At 50.5% G+C, this 19,081-nt stretch overlaps 1 protein-coding gene and 1 pseudogene across 1 annotated transcript in view; both read left to right on the top strand.

Annotated features, from left to right (window-relative positions):
• LOC135174134 (gastrula zinc finger protein XlCGF17.1-like) overlaps nt 1-19,081 on the top strand; it is an 872,006-nt gene that overhangs the window by 750,255 nt on the left and 102,670 nt on the right. The gene's annotated exons all lie outside the window — the stretch shown is intronic.
• Nucleotides 17,959-18,729, top strand: LOC135174119 (olfactory receptor 14A16-like; annotated as a pseudogene).

A 19,081-nucleotide genomic window follows, 5' to 3' on the forward strand; every position in this document is an offset into this window, starting at 1 on the left:
GCAAGTGCAGAGCCTCAGCAGAAGCTTCTGCTGCTGGCAGCATCTCTGCGTCAGACACAGCTTGTGCTGAGCAGATGCTGCAGAGTCTGTTCCTTGGCAGCAGCCTGAGGCAGGCTCTGCTCTGCTTTGCTTGCCCAGTGACAACTCCTGCTGGGAAGTGATGAAATGTTCTCTTGCAAAGCATTGTGAGCAGATACTTCTGAGAACAAAAACTTCTCCAATTAGCTGCAGAGCTCTTGGCAAGTAGCAGAGGCTAAATTGTGGCTCATCAGGGTTTTAATGAGCCCCACGGAGTGTTTGGGGCTGAGTCCATACTCCTCAGGTGCTGCCAGCAGCCTGAACAAGCCTCTCCAGCAGTGCAAATCGGAAGCAAACACCAAAGTGCCTTGAAGCATTGATTGGCCCCACTGAGGGTCGTTACTGACAAAGCCTCCCAGGGTGTCGTGGAACGCAGTTTCACGAGAAATTCATGGGGAAAACGCGCGAGGCTGGTTTGCAGAGACCAAGTGATTTATTGCTAAAAGCGAAGATCCCCTTCCCGAAAACCGAATTTCCCACGTGAATTATTCTCGATTAGGCAAGAGTAACATTTCAGAAAATGGTAAATAAAAGAGAGTCTAAGGTTCTTTGAAGAGTTTTGAGTCTTTGAGGATGTTCAGTTTCGATTTAAGAGTTCATCAGTCTACTCACAGTCAGTAGCTTAGCAGGGTTTCGGAGCACCACTAGGGCGTTGTCCCTTTTTCCCCGGCCAGGATCGGGTCCATGCAGGCCCTCGGTTTCTGAGAGTCGGGCGTCAGCAGTCTTACGCCAGGCTGAGACCGAAGCAAGCAGGCAGACCGAAGCAGGCAAGCACGCTAGAGCAGGCTGATCAGTTGGAACGGGCCGCAGGCAGGTTTGTAGCATATGAACCGAACCAGCCGACCCGAACAGTCCGAACAGTTCCGAACAGTCCGAGTGGTCCGAACATCGATCCAGGCAGACACACCATTTATAATGTTCCAAAGAGCTGTGCTCACCAGTTCTGACAGTTTTTACGATATTATTACAGATTGGTACAAAGTTATAATTAACCTGTATAATTGGACAGTTCTTACCAAAACAACCTGTAGGACCACCCAAAGCTCAGCCCATCACCAGGTGGTCAGTGTTTCTGAGAACCAAGGCCGAAAGTTGGAAAACAAGGCGTATGTTTACCTTTTATCTCCTCTAGGGAGGAAACTTCTCATGGGACTAGAAGATTGTTTTGGTTTTATGATGCTTCTGGCGTAAATGTGAGACACTGTAACCTTCATGGCATGGGGGCCTTTCAGGGGCTTTGCCACCCTCCATAACACAGGGGCTCCTTAGAGCAGCTCATTGAGGCCATGAGTGCAGGAGACAAAGGCAGAGTGCAGGGCAGAAATCTTTGGGCTTGGTTTATGGAGCAGAAAGGCCATGCCCTGTGTGATGGTTTGGGTGTTCCCCACCCCCCACCTTTAGCAGTCACCCAGACTAGACTCAGCCAGCTCTGGGAATATAAATGAAGCTATTTATTTACAGCTGACACAATGTACAAGCAGATGTTTACAGTACATGCAGTTATAGACAGAAATAGACAAGGTAAAAGGTAATACAGAAACACAACTCCCCTCCCAGAAACCTGAGTCCCCAGCAGGGGCTCTCAACCACCCCTGCACCTTCCCCCTGCCCCTCTCAACCTTACCCCAGTCCCAAGAAAGAATGGTGGTTCAGCCAGAGGGTTAGGAAGCAAAGTGGAGGGCCTGGAGGCCCCAAAATAGGCTTATTTATGCCTTGCCCTGCCAGGACATGGTTTTCAGTATAAACCAGAAGTAAACAGATAATGAGCACAAAGGGGGGCAACAGATCTGGTGCCACGGAGTCTGGCCTGCCTAGGGTCTCTGTTGTATAAGGTGTTTGTAAACAGGCTGTGTAAGCCCCACACACCCAGATCCTGCTTCCCTGGTGTCAGCCCATGTGATCACCATATTTGGAAAGTCCAGGCAAGTGCCTTTTGCCTATTATGGTAAGGTTTGGCTGACTGCCAACCTGATTGGTCATTCTAGTGGCCAAGGGGCCATTAATCTCGGCCCACAGTCAATAAATAGAGGTGCTCAGACCATCACGCTCAGGCCCCCAGCTCGGACTCCCCCTGCATAGCTCAGACTCCGTACATGGATTGCCTACTTGTGTACTGAGTTGCAGAGCTCACTTAAGCCTGCCTGTATATATGTGGAGCTCAAAGTCTCCAGCAGCCCTGCACACCTTGCATGCTGCTGCAATCCTTGCCTGGTAAGCGCCACTGACGCTGAGTTACCAGGAGGCAGACTCTGGATTGTCTGCACACGAGCAGCCTGCCAGCCATGTGAGAACTGTGCTGAGACAGCACAGCATCCTCCTCCTGCATCTGAGGGCCTGCCTAAGAATTCCTGGACAGAGCATCCAGAAGGAGACAGCAGCAGAAGGGCAGAGATTGCATCCTTCTCCAGGAGAACCAGGTCAGAGACTGCCATTTCCCCAGAAGCTGGAAAGATTCATCCTTTCCCCTGAAGCCGGGAGAATTCCAGCCTCAAAGTCCACGGGCAGAGATCCCCTGAAGTTTGGACACTGGCACAGGCTGTGACGTGGCCCCGGAGGGTGATTATTGATTAATAAGAGTTGTGAGTAAAAGCTTTAATGCCTCTGTAATATCTGTGGTCTCTGCCACAGAGCAGAATCAGTTTCCAGCCCTCTCTGTTGGGTAAATAGCAAATGGAGCCCAAACGGTATTTGACGCGGGGAAAACTCCTCTCTCTGTCCATGGTTTGAATGTTTGCTGGTTATGAACAAGTCACTGCAGATATTTATCCCAGAATGTTTTCATAACCCTGTAGAACATTTCAATATTAACATACAGTGATTGGGGGTGGCAGAGTTCAGAACATTGAGTTTAATAAATATCTATTTTATAGAACATTATCTCACCCCAATTGATTTCTCCCCTCCACCAAAATCGGCGCTGGTGGCAGAATACCTCTCTGTGACACCCTTGGAACAGCAGAGCCTGAAAGCCTCCCAGAGAAGTTTCTCCTCCTAGGCCTTGGTGGCAGAGGCAACTGCCAGAGCCAAGGAGACAGAGCCCTTGGTCCTGTTGGGCTTTCAGCCTGGCCAGAGCCCTTGGCCATGCCTGCTGCAGCCTGTGCTACATTTTTCCATGTCTGCAGCTCTTCCCTTCGGGCTGCTGACTCCCATCTTGCTTCCCCTCCCACCTCTCACCCTGATATTCCCACACCTTGACTGAAGTGTGTTTGCTCTCAGTGGCTATTCCTTGAGACCTCTGGGTAACCTCATCCCTATCAGATCTATCAGCTGAGTGACATTTCTCTGTCCTCATCTCCAGACTGAACCTTCCAAGCTGCACTTTTTTTTGAGGTTTTGTTGTCTTTCTGCTACCCAGAAGAGCTTCATCACCTCTGACCCCACCCTTCAGCCCTGTGTACACTGCTATGGTAGTGCCCTGAGCCTCCACTCTCCAGGCTGAAGCAGCTCACATCCCTCAGCCTCTCCACAGAGATGCCAACCCCCACCTTGGCAGATCTCCTCTGCATCATCTCCAGGTCTTCCCCATTCCTCCAGACTGGAGAACCTCACACCCAGACACCAAGAATCCAGATGTGGCCACAGCAGTGCTGAGCCCAGGGGAGGACAGCCCCTGTGTCTGGGTGGCAACATTCCTCCTTCCACAGACCAGATGCACTTGGCCTTCTTCACTAGCTGCAGGGTTTGCTCCACCCCAGGGCATTGACAATGGTCCCTCACAGACACTGTGGTGCCTTTCTGACTGGGGAAGGGACACACCAGAACCTCCAGGTCCAAACCTACAGGAAACCAGTTTGTACTGGGATTAGGCCCAGTCTGTCTGGAAGTGGGTAAGGGGATGCTGGTTGTGCTGGAAGGAGACTCAGCCTGGTGGTTGAGGAACTTCAGGTGGTGTAACCTTCAGTGGGAGTGGGCACAATCTGTACTGGGAAGGAGTCTCTAATGTGGTCTGCACTGGGAGGGTGCATTTGGAACTGGGATGGAGCCAAAGCTCCACTTTGCTCTAGGACAAAATCATGTCATCAGTGGGAGGAGATCAGGAGAAGTGTGGGTAGCTAGGGTCCAGCACCCTGAAGATAACAGGATGTACAGAAAGACAGGGGCCCCTCTCCGTAATGCCATAACCAATAATATTTAGTAGTGATGTAAGGAGACGGAAATGATGTAGAACTCCACACTATATAACTCAGCACTGTACATGAATAAACACCATTTGTTCTCCACCGCATTGGTGTGTGTGAGCCATGGTCACACGTGGCCATGAACCGGTCACCATCTCGTTCCTGAACTAGGTTGCTGCACGCCCCCCAAGGGCAACAAGTGGTGCCGAAACCCAGGAGAACACCTGCATTCCAGGAACGTCTGTCGGAGTTGCTGGACCAGCTCCGCAGGTGGAGGAGAAGGGGGGATGCCCCCGGGACCTGCAAGGAGGATGGAAACTCTTGTGAAGGTCGTATCTCAATTACATAAATAGTGGCATATAAATTGTAAGGTTAGGGATTTTACTCTCACCATTGCGAGACTTTTACAAATTGGGGTCATTGACCAGCCTATTGGAGATACTGCACCCAGAGGTGTGGGCTAAATGTAACACGGCATTATCTGAGGAAATGAAGTCTGTGGGGTGTGCAAAACATCTAAAGCCTTGGGGCAGAGTTGAGCAGGCTCTGAAGAAAGCCATAGAGGAGAAAGAAACATGGAAGGTGGCTAAAGAATATCTGTTAGTCACTCCAAAAGTGGGAATTGGGGTGGTCACACAAACCTCAGACCCCCTGGGGGAGAGTGGTCTCACTGAGTCAAAAGATCGAGAGGGAAATGTCCCTCCGCAACCCCCCCCTCAACCTCCAGACTCACCAAAGGAGGAACAGTTGCCAGTGAAGTCCCTCTGGGGTGAGCTGATCACAGAGGCGAGAAAAGTGGCATTGGGGGGGGGTCGGAAGAAGCCTGGGCAAAGCTGCCGCTGCCCTATGCACCTAAAGATGGAGCCCAGTGGCAAGGTGAAGGGTGAGGCGAAGGTGCGCATGGTGGGGAGAAAGGGGAGGCAGATGAGTCAGAGTTGGACAATGAGAGTGAAGACATGGAGGGAGGAAACACAGGCAGGAGACAAAAAGCCAATCAGAACACACACAAGGTAGACACCCCACCCCATGGCAGGTGGAGCAAGTCAGACAAAGAGAAGGAATCCAGCTGTAAGAAGAAGGGGCAGAAACAGAGCCCAAGCAAGGGGCGGGGTGGGCAGAGAAGGAGGGAGCCTGCAAACAAAGAAAGAGAGCGGTCTCAGGGTCCAATGAAATGGGACTGAGACCCGGAAGTGAGCAGTCACTCGGCTTTCGGCTCGGAGCCAGAAAACGCCGAGGGAGAGCAGAACGGCAATTCGAGCTCAGGGGAGGAGGAGATGGAAGCAAATAAAAATAATCAGCAAGAGGCTTCTATTAAAAGTAAAAAAGGGTTGTTAGGGAAACAACTGTCTGCCACACACTGGAGAGAAGTGAATGCAGCATGTGTAGAGTGGGTCCCACCCTCCCAGCTAGCTTGCCCAGTCCAAGCGGTGGGGGAGGGGGAAGCGACCTACTCTCCGGTGAATCCCAAGGAGGTGCAGGTGATTGTTAAAGCGACCACGGAAAAAGGGCTTAACTCGGCCTTGGTGTCCCCACTCTTAGATAGTCTTGGATCAGAGATAATTGTTTTTAGACAAGATTGGGAGGAGAACTGTACAAATAAAATAGCTGAAATAACAGGGGCAGACCACCCACTACATGGCTTCAGTGTACTAAGGCTGATGGGCAGGGATCCAACGATGCCCTCCCCTCTGCTGCAAGCTGTAGGCATGGAGCCTCATGAAATCCAGACAACTACCTGTGCAGCCAGAGAGGCTCTCTGCACAACTTTTGCAGCTGTCACAAAACCACCACCATGGACCACAATAAAACAAAGTGAAAATGAGACTTTTAAAAAATGTGTGGATCGCCTCCCAGCTGTGATCAACTCTTCAGCCCTACCTGCAGAAGCAAGAAGTCAAACAATGGCAGAATGCATGCACCAGCAGTGTAATCCAGCAACCAGAGAGATACTGCAAACACTGCAAAGAGGAGCAGGCATTGCAGACATGATCAGGCACATCCAAGAGGTTGTCCACAATGCAGTGGCTAAGACACAGGAAACAGTGAATGCCATACACACTGCAGTAGCCAATACAATGGTGTGTATTAGATGTGGCCTGATGGGTCATCTAAAAGCAAACTGCCCCCAAAAAGGGGAAACACCAGCAGCACCTCCCCCATGCAGTAGCTACTTTAGAGGGATATGCTGGGACTGTGGAAAGAAAGGACATTTTGCTAAAGACTGTAGAACAAAGAACTTGGGAAACAGGGGAGGGATGGGGCACCCAGGCCACATCCAGCCTTCTCCCAGTTGGAGTATGAGGCAACCCAACTACACCTACCCAGCTTGGGATGAGACACATCCCAGCCCACCTATCACATACGCACCCCCCGAGAAGCAACCAGTTTCACAGCTCAGCTAACGACCCAGCCAGATCTGCCCTCACACCAGAGGCAGCCAGAACCACAAACTGGGAGAGGGATCCCAGGGTGGCATTGGTAATAAAATGTGATGATCAACCAGTGGTCTGGGGAATTTGTTCTCTTCATAGTACTCCGAACAGTGTTACCATCAGTGTCCCTTTCCTAATTGATACGGGAGCAGATGTTACAGTCATCTCCAAAACAAATTGGCCACCAGATTGGAAATTAATAGAGGCCTCCATGGTCAGCGGAGCGGGGGGCGAATCAGAATCTAGAAAGAGCACGGGACTGATAGCAGTAACACTTTACACTGAGACAGGGCCAGAGAAAACTATCACCCTATTTCCATATGTCATATCTGGAATCCCACCTCTGCTGGGAAGAGATGCCCTAGTCCTGCTAAAAGCCAGGGTGACAAATTTGCCGTGAGGGCCACTGCTGTGTAACCACTGCCACCAATCAGGCTAACACGGAAATCTTCAGACCCAGTGTGGATCGAGCAGTGGCCCCTATCAAAGCCTCGAATGGATGCTCTGTTTGAATTAGTAGATCGTGAACTGCAACGAGGCCACATAGAGCCCTCTACCAGCTGTCGTGGAAGGGAGTTTTGTTTGGGGAAGTTTGGGGAATGATATGTGAGGCCGATGTTTATAAAAGGTATAAATGATTTAATATTATATACACTAAAAATCCCCTTCCCCAAACTAATTTTACAATTATGCCACGTAAGTTCTTTATATGCGGTTTGCAAATTAAATCACAGAATGATTTATGTACAAGAAATCAGGAATTTAGCAACAGTTTGTAAAAGAATTTAGAAAGAAAGTTTGTGGCTTGAAAATGCCAGGATTTAGGGAGAGAGTCTGTGATTTTTTTAGAGTTCACTGAAGCTTGAGAGATTATTCAGTCTTTAAATTAAGTTCTTGTCAGTTACTCACTGTTCAAAATGTAGTTCAGAAAAGTTTCAAAGTCTTTATGAATTTTAAGGCGCATTGTCCGAGGCTCCGCGGGTCCGGTCGAGCTGAATGCTGACTCCCAGGGCTCGTAAGGATCGGGCCCCTGCCTGGAACGGTGCCATCTCGAGCTGGTTGTTTGCGATGCGAATGCCATGTGTGTGTGCATGTGTAATCAGCGATCAGGGTATCGAGCAAAAGAGGTGCAAGTAGAGCAGAGTAGAGAGCGAGGGGCTCAGTTAAGTTGAGTTGAGTTGAGTTGAGTTGCAAGGGGTGCAACGGGGTATTTTTTATAGTGTTTTAGAAGAGCTGTGTTCTACCAACTCAGGCAGACTTGCGTTAGCTTTACAGATTGGTACAAAGTTATAATCAACTTATACAATTGGCTAATTCTCACCAAAAAAACAACTTATGGAACCACCCAGGGATCAGCCCCCAGCAGATGTTTCTTGAGAGGTCACCATGTCTGAGAATTCGAGCCTTTTTTCCAAAACAGCCATGTTTGTGTCTTTTGTTTCTCTGAGGGAGAGATTCTCCCAAGGCCTGTACGTCTGCTGGTACAGCAGCTACGTCAGTGCAAGCAGATAGAAAATATTGTTTTGACTTTTTCGATGGTGTGATGGTTTAGGGGTTACCCTGCCCCCCCACACTTTGTATTTGCTCCAGCTAACTCAGATGGCCTCGGGGAATATAGATGAAGCAATTTATTTACAGCTAGCAGAATTTACAAGCAGCTATTTACAATATATACAGTTATATACAATTATATACAGAAATATACAAAGGATAAACAATACAAAAGCACAACTCCCCTCCCAGAAACCTGAGTCCCCAGGAGGGGCTTTCAAACCACCCCAACACCTCCCCTGGCCCTCTCAACCTTACCCCAGTTCTCAGGAAGAAAAGAGGTGCAGCCAAGAGGTTAGGGAGCAGGGTTAGAAAGCAGTGATGTTAGAAAGATGTATCTCGGTCTAAGGCAAAAGCAAGAGAGAGAGACAAAATGGAGAAAAAGTCTTTCTTCTTCCCAGAGTTCTCAGCGAGACTGTGAGAGAAGGAGACACCATGTTTTTAATTCCACTGCCTGTTATCTAGTTCTTTTACCAAAACATTCCAGCTTGCTTCAAACTAGCACAGATGGAAGGCCTCTTAGCCACAATTTTGTGTGTAAATGAAAATTTTGCAATAGGGCAAGGGGGCTCTGCTCCCTTCCATGAAACCAGCCCATGGAACACCCCAGTTTTTGTAATACCAAAGAGGAGTGGCAAAGGATTTCACCTTCTGCATGACTTGTGCGAGGGAAATAAAAGAATTCAGCCTATGGGTCCCATCCAAACGATGCTGCCTATGAACTCAATGATTCTGAAAGAACAACCCTGTGCCATCCTCGACATCAAAGACTGTTTTTTCTCGATACCGCTGCATGAGAAAGACAAAGAGTGATTTGCCTTTTCAGTTATGTTTCCAAACAGCCAGCATCCCAATATGAGCTGGAAAGTGCTGCCTCAAGGAATGATCAATTCGCCTACTATCTGCCATATCACAGTGAATCGGGCACTGGTGCCAGTTCAGCAAGACAACCCAAATGCAACCATCCTTCAGTACATGGATGATATCCTGGTTGCTGCACCATCAGAGAATCAAGTAGATCAATTGGTGTCCACAATGTCAGAAACCTTGAAATCAAATGGATTCGAAATTGTGGACTCTAAAGTCAAAAAATGACCACATGTGAGTTTCTTAGTGTGTCCACACAACATCTCAAAGCTGACTCCAAAGCAACCATTCAACACTGGTTAATAGCCATGGCATGGCTCGGTATCCCCAATCAGATTAAAACAGACAATGGCCCAAATTTTGTCTCTAAGTCAGTTCAAGCATTTGTTTCAAATTGAGTGTCAGTTTAATTCACAGGATTCCATACAATTGCATGGGGCAGGCCATAGTCAAGCAAGCAAATCGGACTCTAAGAACAAAATTAGAGGTATTAGTGAAATCAGAAGGATTTGAAGGAACCATTCCCTCAGGGGATCAAGCACGTCTGCTGATGACTGCCTTATTAGCATTAAATCAGTTCCCGAGAGGGGAGGAGACGAACAGCCCTTCCCAAAAACATTGGGCCACTCAGGCATTAGAAGAGGGCCCATCAGTCATAGTTAGAAATGAGTTAGGAGAATGGGAATCAGGATGGAAATGAGCTTTAACATGGCATGGATACGCCGCAGTCAGAAAAGACGGCAAGGTCAAGTGGTGTCCACTTAAGTCTATTAAACCAGACCTCCAGAATAAAAACTAATGAAAACTGTGAGTTTTTGTCCACAGGACCTCTTGATTGGGCACCCTGTAATGTGTACTTCCTGGTGGCAGAGGATGATAACCCAAAAAGTGCTTCACCACCACCCACACCAGAAAGTGTCACACCAACAAGATCCAAACAACAGTAAGGAGGCCCTCGAAAGGGAGGGTTGTGATGTCTCTGTGTGATTCTAATTCTGGGTATGGTAAGACCATCCAATGCCTTGTACAAACACCAACCATGGGAATGGGTGCTGATGAGGTGGGAGGATCAAAAGGTAATACAGAAGAGGATTACCCCGGGACCCCCTAGCTTTCAGGTTACTTTGTGTGAGTTAATTCCAGTCAGACCATGTCACCAAGAGATGAGCTTCTATGTTTGCCCCAGCTCTGATCCAGGAAATCCCTATTGTAATCTTCCCAAGCATCACTTTTGCACTCACTGGGGGTGTGAGACTATAGCTACAGCTTGGGCACCGAGATCAGGACCAGATAGATTTTTGAGAATAGGCCGAGGACCTCATGGATGCACCTCCTTCCCTAAATATTATCATGGAGGAATTGCGCCATCCTATGGCGGACCCAAAAACTGGTGTAAGTACTATATGTTTAATGTGACCAGAGAGGACGACCTGGGATGGACCATTGGCAAAACTTGGGGTCTAAGATTCTGGGAGCCAGGTACAGATAAGGGAGGACTATTCTTTGTGAAAAAAACAGGAAATAAAGATCAGTTCAGCGATTGGCCCTAATGCAGTAATCAAAAGTGACAATCAACAGAGAAAAGGAAGTGTCCCTTCTCACACCGAGCCTGAAATGACAGAGCACACGAGCCCCACAGATAAACCAGATGTGGAACTTGACCACTCATCTGATAAATTGCTTTTTGATGTGCTGGATGCATCCTTTTGGTCCCTGAATCAGTCAAACCCGAATCTCACTAAATCTTGTTGGTTATGCTATGATGAGCATCCCCCTTTTTATGAGGGTGTTGCCCTCAATGCCTCTTTTAGCTACTCTTCAGATAGCAGTCCAACACAATGTGGGTGGAACACACCATGGAAAGGAATTACTCTGAGTCAGGTAAGGGGTCAGGGTGTATGTTTTGGGAACACCTCACTATTCGACTGGGTAAAGGAGGTTTGTGCGAGAACCATCAAGGTCAGTAAAAGGTACAAATGGGCTATCCCAGCTACACCTGCAATGTGGATTTGCCATCAGTTAGGAGTAACACCTTGTGTGTCCCTTGAATGCTTTAATGCTTCTGATGATCTTTGTGTTCAGATTGTAATTGTTCCCAGGGTCCTACACCATCCAGAAGAGGAGGTGTGCTACTACTGGGGAGAAGATAATGGCAAACGTCACAAAAGGGAGATCCTGACAGCCGTGACAATAGCACCGCTACTCGGTCTGGGAGTAGCTGGTACAGCAACAGGAGTGACTTCCTTGGTAACCCAACAACAGGGCCTATCCCAGCTACAGGCCGTCATCAATGAGGGCCTGCAAAGACTAGAAAATTCCATGGCCTCCCTAGGAGAATCTCTCTCATCACTTTATGAAGTTGTTTTACAGCACAGACGAGGATCAGACCTTCTGTTCATGCTGTCAGGAGGCCTTTGTGCCAGTTTGGAGGAGAAGTGTTGCTTTTACACAGATCACACCGGAGTAGCCAGAGACTCGATGGCTAAATTAAGAGAGAGATTGGCCCAAAGACAAAAGGATAGGGAAGCCCAGCAGGGATGGTTCGAATCATGGTTTAATCAGTCACCGTGGCTAACCACCCTGGTATCCTCCCTGATGGGACCGATCGTGATGATCGTGCTGACTCTAGTTTTTGGACCCTGCATACTGAACAAGATGATATAGTTTGTTAAAAGCAGGTTGCAGACAGTAGACATCTTGCTTGTAGAGCACCAAAATCTGTTCTAAGATACCTCCAGTATTATTATCTTGCACAATGTAGCTCCTGCTTTTACCAAAGGTTGTAATACTGTGAAGGAAATAGTTACAGAAGATAGAGATAGTACAGTATATGGCAGCTGATCTGGTTGTATATTTAGGGAGTGTTCTCATGCCATAGGTAGGTGCACTTTAGTTTTTACTAATGATACTGTGAAGAATGTTCTCATCTCATACTTTTACACTAACTACTCCTGGTTGCACTACACTGTTCTCAACAGTACCTCATTTAAAGTGCCTTACTACTAAGATTTATACTGTTAAGATCTGTTGACACTGTGACCACATTTCTATGCTCATTTCATATACAGTTTATACTGTTCTAGAAGTGTTCTATTTTAGCTACTTTTATTGTGCACAGAGAGGGGGGAAATGTGGGCAGCTAGGGCCCGGCGGCTGGAAGATGCCGTGCTGTACGGAAAGATAGAGCCCCTCTCCTTATTGCCATAACCAATAATAGTCAGCTTATGATTTAAGCAGACGGAAATGATGTATTAACCCACACCATATAACCCAGCATTGCCCACTAATAAATGCAATTTGCTTTCCACCACATCAGTGTCTGTGAGCTGATGCTCCATGCAGCCGAGGGCTGGTCGCTGAGCCGTTCCTGAGCCAGGTCTCTGTGCACCCTGCTGGAAAACACATAGAAGAGGATGTGAGACGCCATTGAGAGGGTTTTTGACATCCCAGAGAGGTGATGTGACTCTGTAGAGAAGGCTGTGTGACACCATGCAGCTGTGAGCTCCAGCTGCAGAGAGCAGTGCAGAAGTCTGATGCCAGGAGCAGGGAGGGAAGCGCCAGGTGGGCAGTGAGAGGCATGGGGAGGTTGGGAGGGTGGGCAGTGAAGTTGTCCATTCAATGTCAGCTCTCAAGGGACAGCTTCTCCTGCCAGGCCAGGCCTCCTGAGCAGACAGCCTGCAGCATTCTCACTTGCTGGGTGCTGCTCTCACTCTCCTCTCATCTGAGAGATAATCAAATACTTCCCTTTGCCATGAGCACTGAGCTGTGTTTGCTGTGGTTTGACAGCTTGTAGATAACTGCAGAGAGAAAAACAGCTCCTGAGGGCACTTGGGGCTCATTGCATGAACTTGAGGAGCTGCCAGGAGACTGAAGAGACCTCTCAAGAAGTCTAAGGCAGAATAAAATCTCAAAGAACCCTGAAGTTTTGATGGGCCCCGATGAGGGTTGCTCCTGAGAAAGCCTCCCCAGGGACTTGTTAGAGGTGCTCCTTGGAGGCCGTGAGTGCAGGGAGGCAAAGGCAAAGCGCAGGCCAGAAAAGCCTGGGCTTGGTTTGTGAAGCAGAAAGGCCAAGCCCTGACCCCCAGGCCTTGCCAAGGCAGATGCTGAGAGCCTCAAGACAAAATTTCATCTCCCCAGCCTTGGGGACAGAGGCAACTGCCAGAGCTGAGGGGACAAAGAGCTCAATCCTCTTGGGCCTTTCAGCCTGGCCAGAGCCCTTGGCCATCCCCACTGCAGCCTGTCCTGTGCTGTCCAGTGCCTGCACCTCTTGCCCTTCAGGCTCCCATCTTGCTTCCCCAGCCAGCTCTCACCCTGACAGTTCCACAGCTTCCCTCCGGGTCTCCACCTTTGCTGGAGTTGCCTTGGCACACAGGCAGACATGGGCTGCCCACACTCCTGGCTCCCATCTTGCACCACAGCTTTACCCTTTGAGTGACATTTCTGTCCTCAGCCCTGTCCTGGAGTCCTGTACCCCTAAATTCCTCTCCTGCCCGGACTTCGGGGGGAAAGGGGAAAAGCCGCCTGATTTCCCCCCCCCTCGCCTGCCCTGCAGCCGTGAAGGGGGCGGGGACTGCCTCGTGAAGGCGGCGACTGCCCCGTGAGTTCCCACGCTGGAGCCAGGCTGGGATTGGCCATGCGCTTTCGCGCCTAAGGTGTGGTAACTCTGCCCTTTGTCTAGCGAAGGTTATAACTATTGGGGGTCTTCCCGCCTTTAGGGTTCCCGCTTTGGATTTTGCCTGTGCCTGGATGTATGTCTCTGCCTGAGCTCGCTCACTCCCCTGTGCCTGGACTGCAGAGAGACCAAGGATTCGCTTTCCTGTTAGGCACACCTTTGTCTGCCTAACGACCCTTAACGACCCTTAACGACTCCTGCAACCGCTGGAAAGGAAGAGAAGGACAGACCGCACGAGCCAGCCTGAGTGAGTTATTTGGCTTAGCTTAATTTAGTAAGAAACTGCTATTAATTAATAGCTGAGTCCTTTTCAACCTCTGACTTCCAAATATAGTCAGATTATTGATGGTATCCTTGTAGATTTAATTCTCATGTAACTGAACCTGTTTATCAAACGAAATTAATCTTTGTATATATAGTTGTGGGGGCAGGTTTTTAGGAAAATAAAAAATATCTATTTTTGATAAATTCTCGACTCGGCCACGTATTACTGCCCTCTGCAACAAGCCCCAGCCTGAACCTTCCAAGCTGCACTTCCTAAAGGCTTCCTTCTCTGCCCACACCCAAGAAAGCTCCAGCAGCTCAAAGAAGCATTGAGGCAGCAGCACAGCACTCCCTGAGCCTTCAGCTTCTTAGGGAGAGCCTTGAAAGTCCATCCTGGCAGATCTTCTTCCTCCAGACCTCCTCTTTCAAGGCCATGTGGCTGCTCCTGCGGCTAATGGCCCTTGCCCTGTGCCAGAGGCCAAGCAGAGTCAGTCAGGGGTGGAAATGGGTTATAGATGAGAGTTCAGAGCACAGGAAGAACGTTTGAGGCTGAGGTTAGGGTGAGGTGAGGAATGGGCTCAACTCCTTTTGGGTAGAGCAGAGGCCTGAAGTCAGGGGAGGAGCAGTGGTTAGGCATATAGGGCCTGGGGACACTGGCTAGGGAGAGTGTGAGAGGCTCAAGGTGCATTGGGAGAGGATCAGGGGATCCAGTTTGTAATGGGACTGGGCCAAGTGAGTATGGGGAAGGTGTTGCGGATCCAGTTTACACTGGGAGAGAGGCCAGGCTGTGCTGAGAGGGGTGCTGGGAGTGGGCTACAACAGCAATTAGCAGTGTTAGACAGCCAGGCCTGAACTGAGAAAGGGAAAACCAAAGCAGTTTGTACTGGTGTGTGCCCTGGTCTAGATTGGAGGTGATCAGGAGGTCTGATTTGTACTAGGAAATGTCCCAGAGTGCCCTGGGATGGTGCCAAGGGTCCAGCGAGTACTGGGAAGGAGCACAGTGTGTACTGGGAGGGGTTCAGAGTATCCATGTCCCAGTTGGAAGGGATCCAGTGAGTCCCAGGAGCATCCAGGGAATCCAGTTTGTGCTGCATTGTAGCCCAGGCTGTATTGGCCTCATTGCCTCCTTGTCCATCCTCAGGAGCCTGGCAGGGTCTGTGCCATAGTCCTTGTGGTGGAGAGTCCCAGGGGTCACAAAATGGCCTTGAGCATGTCCTGTCCTGTCCAGACATGTTTGCCTGCCTGTCTGCATTGCAGCCAGAGCCAGGAAAACAGGACAAAAGGAACTCAGACAGCCCAGTCTGGTTTAGTCTGGTCGCATGAGAGGGGTTCCATAAGGCCCACGCCCCTGTCGCGTGTAAGGCGTCTGCGCCCCCCATGTTTGGAGGAGAGCAGCCTGTGGGGTCTGCCTTTTATGGTTATGTTTGGGTGATTGCCAGAGGTGATGGGGTGACTGTGTGGCCAATGAGACCATTAGCCTCGGGCACTGTGCTATAAAAGGGGGTGAACAGGTGAATAAGGAGCTTGCCTGCTCCTTCCTTCCTTGCTTACCTGCCGCTCGCCTGCTGCCTCAGCCACCTTAGCCACCTCAGCCACCTCAGCCACCTCAGTCACCTCAGCCACCTCAGCCTCCTCAGCCTCCTCAGCCAGCAGCTGATTCCTCATCGCTGTCCAGGTGAAATTCACCACAGGACTTCTGTTGAACATTTTCCTGCCTATGCTTTGGGCCACAGACATTAGCACTGAGGACCAGTGAGTGTCCTGAATCCTTCATTCAAGCTGCTAAAGGAGTTTGGTTAACCTCACCAGCAGTGAATGAAGCTGTCAGACTCTGGCAAAGACATTTCTAAACCTTTCCAAATCCCATTGGGCAGAGACATTCTGTGAAACAGTTCTGCTAGCAGCACCCAAGAACTTGTGTGCAGAGTTGTAAATCAGTTTGGGGAATTCTCTTTGTATATATTAATAAATTATTTAATAACTATTGAATCAGCCTCATTGCATTTCAGCCCAAACTCAGATCTCAACTGGCCCCTGCATAACAGTCCTGCCCTTGGCATTACTCCTGTCCACATCCAACTGCACTGAAAAGAGACAGCTCTGTCCAGAAGCAGCTCCTCTGCACAGTACAGCTGTCCTGAGGGCTCTGCCAGGGCATCTCAGGCAGATGAGGGAGGCAGAGAGAGCTTCGAGGTGGCCAGGACTTGGAGGCTGACTGAGAGAAACCTTCCCAGCCCTGGCTGTGATGAGTCTCTGCTGCAGAAGTGATCTGCAGTTCCTGGAGCTGGTGAAGCTGCCACATCACACAGCCTCTGGGATCTCTCAGAGTGGCCAGGATCAGGAGGATGCTGAGAGCTCACTGGAGGAGAAGTCACTGCAGTCCCTGACAAGGTGAGTCTGTGGGTGCAGGGCAGTGCAGGTGCAGGTCCTGGAGGCATCTCCTACAGCTGGCACAGCCACAGGTGATGAGCTGTGCAAGGAGGACTCCCTGCCCAGAGGCTCTCCTCAGGCCATTGTGAAGAGATGTGCAGCCCTGGGCTGCAGGCAGGGATGGGCAGGGCTGTCCTGCAGAGCAGGGTCCCTGCAACCCAGGGGCTGTGTGCTGGGGCAGGGACTCTGCTGCCTGCCAGCCTCAGCTGTCAGCCTGCCAGCAGAGCTCCCCATGGCACTGTGGGCAGAAGCTGAGGGTGGAAGAAGCCATCCCTGGCAGGGCAGGGCAGAGGAGGGCAGGGCAGAGTCCTTCTGCTGAGCAGAGGCTGCTGCATGGGTCAGGTTTGCTCCCAGCTGCAGCTCCCCCCCTGGGCATTTCTGAGGGGCCTTTCCAGAAGACCAGGGCAGCCTTTCCTGGAAGGGAAGGAATCTTGGCCCTGGAGTTTGCTCTCCTTGGTGGGCAGGGTGAGACTGGAAATTAGTTCTCCACTCTGCAGAAGACACTGAAGCCTCAGGTCCCCTTGGTGCTTCCCTGAGCTGCTCCTGAGTCTCTGCACAGCTCCAGATCAGCCTGGGCAGTGCCCAGATGCTGGGAGAGGTCTGCAGGGTAGAGCTGAGCACACAGCAGGTGGGATGGGATCTGTCAGCAGGGAGCAGGGAGAGACCTGGGCACAGAGAAGCAGCTGGTGGCAGGGACAGCTGCAGGCAGCAGAGACATGGGCAGGCAGATGGAGAGGGATCTACTGCCAAGCAGCCTGGCAAGGGGCATCAGGCAGCTCTGGGCCACTCTGCCCTGCAGACACTTTTCCCAGTGCAACCTTTCGGTCTCCTCTCCGACCCAGCAGAGGCAGTGCCCTCAAAGCTGTGGGCTCCAGCTCATGAGTCATGGCCTTGACACCTGGACATGCAGCTGAAGGCTCCTGCAGTGTGCACACAGAAGGGTGACCAAAGCTCTTCAGTTGCAGCATGTGAGGTGCAGGGAGCAGAGCAGGGCAAGGAGAAGGCTTCACACCAAGCCCCTCTGCCTTTGTGCCTTCACTTCATTGTTTGCAGAGCTCTGCAGTGCTGCTCCCTGAGTCTCCCTCGAGCCACAAGACTCCTGCTGTGTGGGACTGGGGCTGGGCTGTGGTCACTTTGTGCTCTGACACTGACTCTGGAGGTCCTGCCCCGGAGGTGTCTTCTGGCAGAGGAGTGTCCAAGCTGCATTGGAAGCTGTGCTGAAGCCTGCCAGTGGTTGGTGGGGATGGGGCATGAGCTGAGCCCTCCCTCACTCAGCTGAGGCAGCAGCTGTTCTGTGGGCACTGCACCTTTGTGTTCAGAGAGATGTGTCCCCTAACTTGTCACTGCTTTTCCTCCTTGGACAGGTCTCCATGGCCAGAGGCAGGCAATGTCCAACAGCAGCTCCATCAGCCACTTCCTCCTCCTGCCATTTGCAGGCACACAGCAGCTGCAGCTGCTGCACTTCTGCCTCTTCCTGGCCACCTACCTGGCTGCCCTCCTGGGCAACAGCCTCATCATCGCCTGGCACCACCACCTGCACACCCCCATGTACTTCTTCCTCATGAATCTCGCCCTCCTTGACCTGGGCACCATCTCCACCACTGTGCCCAAGTCCCTGGCCAATTCCCTGAGGCACTCCAGGGCCATCTCCTATGCAGGATGTGCTGGTCAGGTCTTCTTCTTTCTCTTCTTCATTTCAGCAGAGTTTTCTCTCCTCACCATCATGGCCTACGACCGCTACGTTGCCATCTGCAGACCCCTGCACTATGGCACCCTCCTGGGCAGCAGAGCTTGTGCCCACATGGCAGCAGCTGCCTGGGCCTGTGGGGCTCTCCATGCTCTGCTGCACACAGCCAATACATTTTCCCTGCCCCTCTGCCAGGGCAATTCTGTGCTCCAGTTCTTCTGTGAGATCCCCCAGATCCTCAAGCTCTCCTGCTCCACAGCCTACCTCAGGGATGTTTGGCTCATTGTGGTCAGTGTCTGTTTATTCTTTGTCTGTTTTGTGTTCATTGTGGTGTCTTATGTGCAGATCTTCAGGGCAGTGCTGAGGATCAGTGCTACCTTTCAGTAGGGAGGCCACAAAGCCTTTGCCACCTGCCTCCCTCACCTGGCTGTGCTCTCCCTATTTCTCAGCACTGCCTCCTTTGCCTACCTGAAGCCCCTCTCCATCTCCTCTCCATCCCTGGATCTGGTGGTGTCAGTTCTGTACTCAGTGGTGCCCCTAGCAGTGAACCCTCTCATCTACAGCCTGAGGAACCAGGAGCTGAAGGCTGCCCTGAGCAAACTGCTCCCTGGATGCTTTCAGAAGCAATAAACTCTTTGTCTCCTGATGCAGAGCAGCTCTGGCCTCACTCAGTGCAGGCCCAGTCTGGCTTCTCCAGCTTTTGCTATTTGTGATGGATATTTACTCTTTGTGGTGTTGCCATCACCTGTCCAATTCCCTCTCTGCTTTGCTTTCCTCACCAAGAGTTTATGCAGGAGGAGCTCTGCTCCTTGTTTGGGTAAACAAACAAAAGAACCTTTCAGGAACATTTTTCTTCCTGTCATCCTTCCTCCAAGAATTTTCTGAAACTCCAGGGAGAATTCCTATGTACAGAGTTGGTGGAGAAGAGTCCCAGCACAGCAGCAGTGCCAGGCAGCAGCACTCCCTGGACACCTCCTGCCCC

The sequence above is a fragment of the Pogoniulus pusillus genome, unplaced genomic scaffold, assembly GCF_015220805.1.
Source record: "Pogoniulus pusillus isolate bPogPus1 unplaced genomic scaffold, bPogPus1.pri scaffold_47_arrow_ctg1, whole genome shotgun sequence".
NCBI lineage: Eukaryota > Metazoa > Chordata > Aves > Piciformes > Lybiidae > Pogoniulus > Pogoniulus pusillus.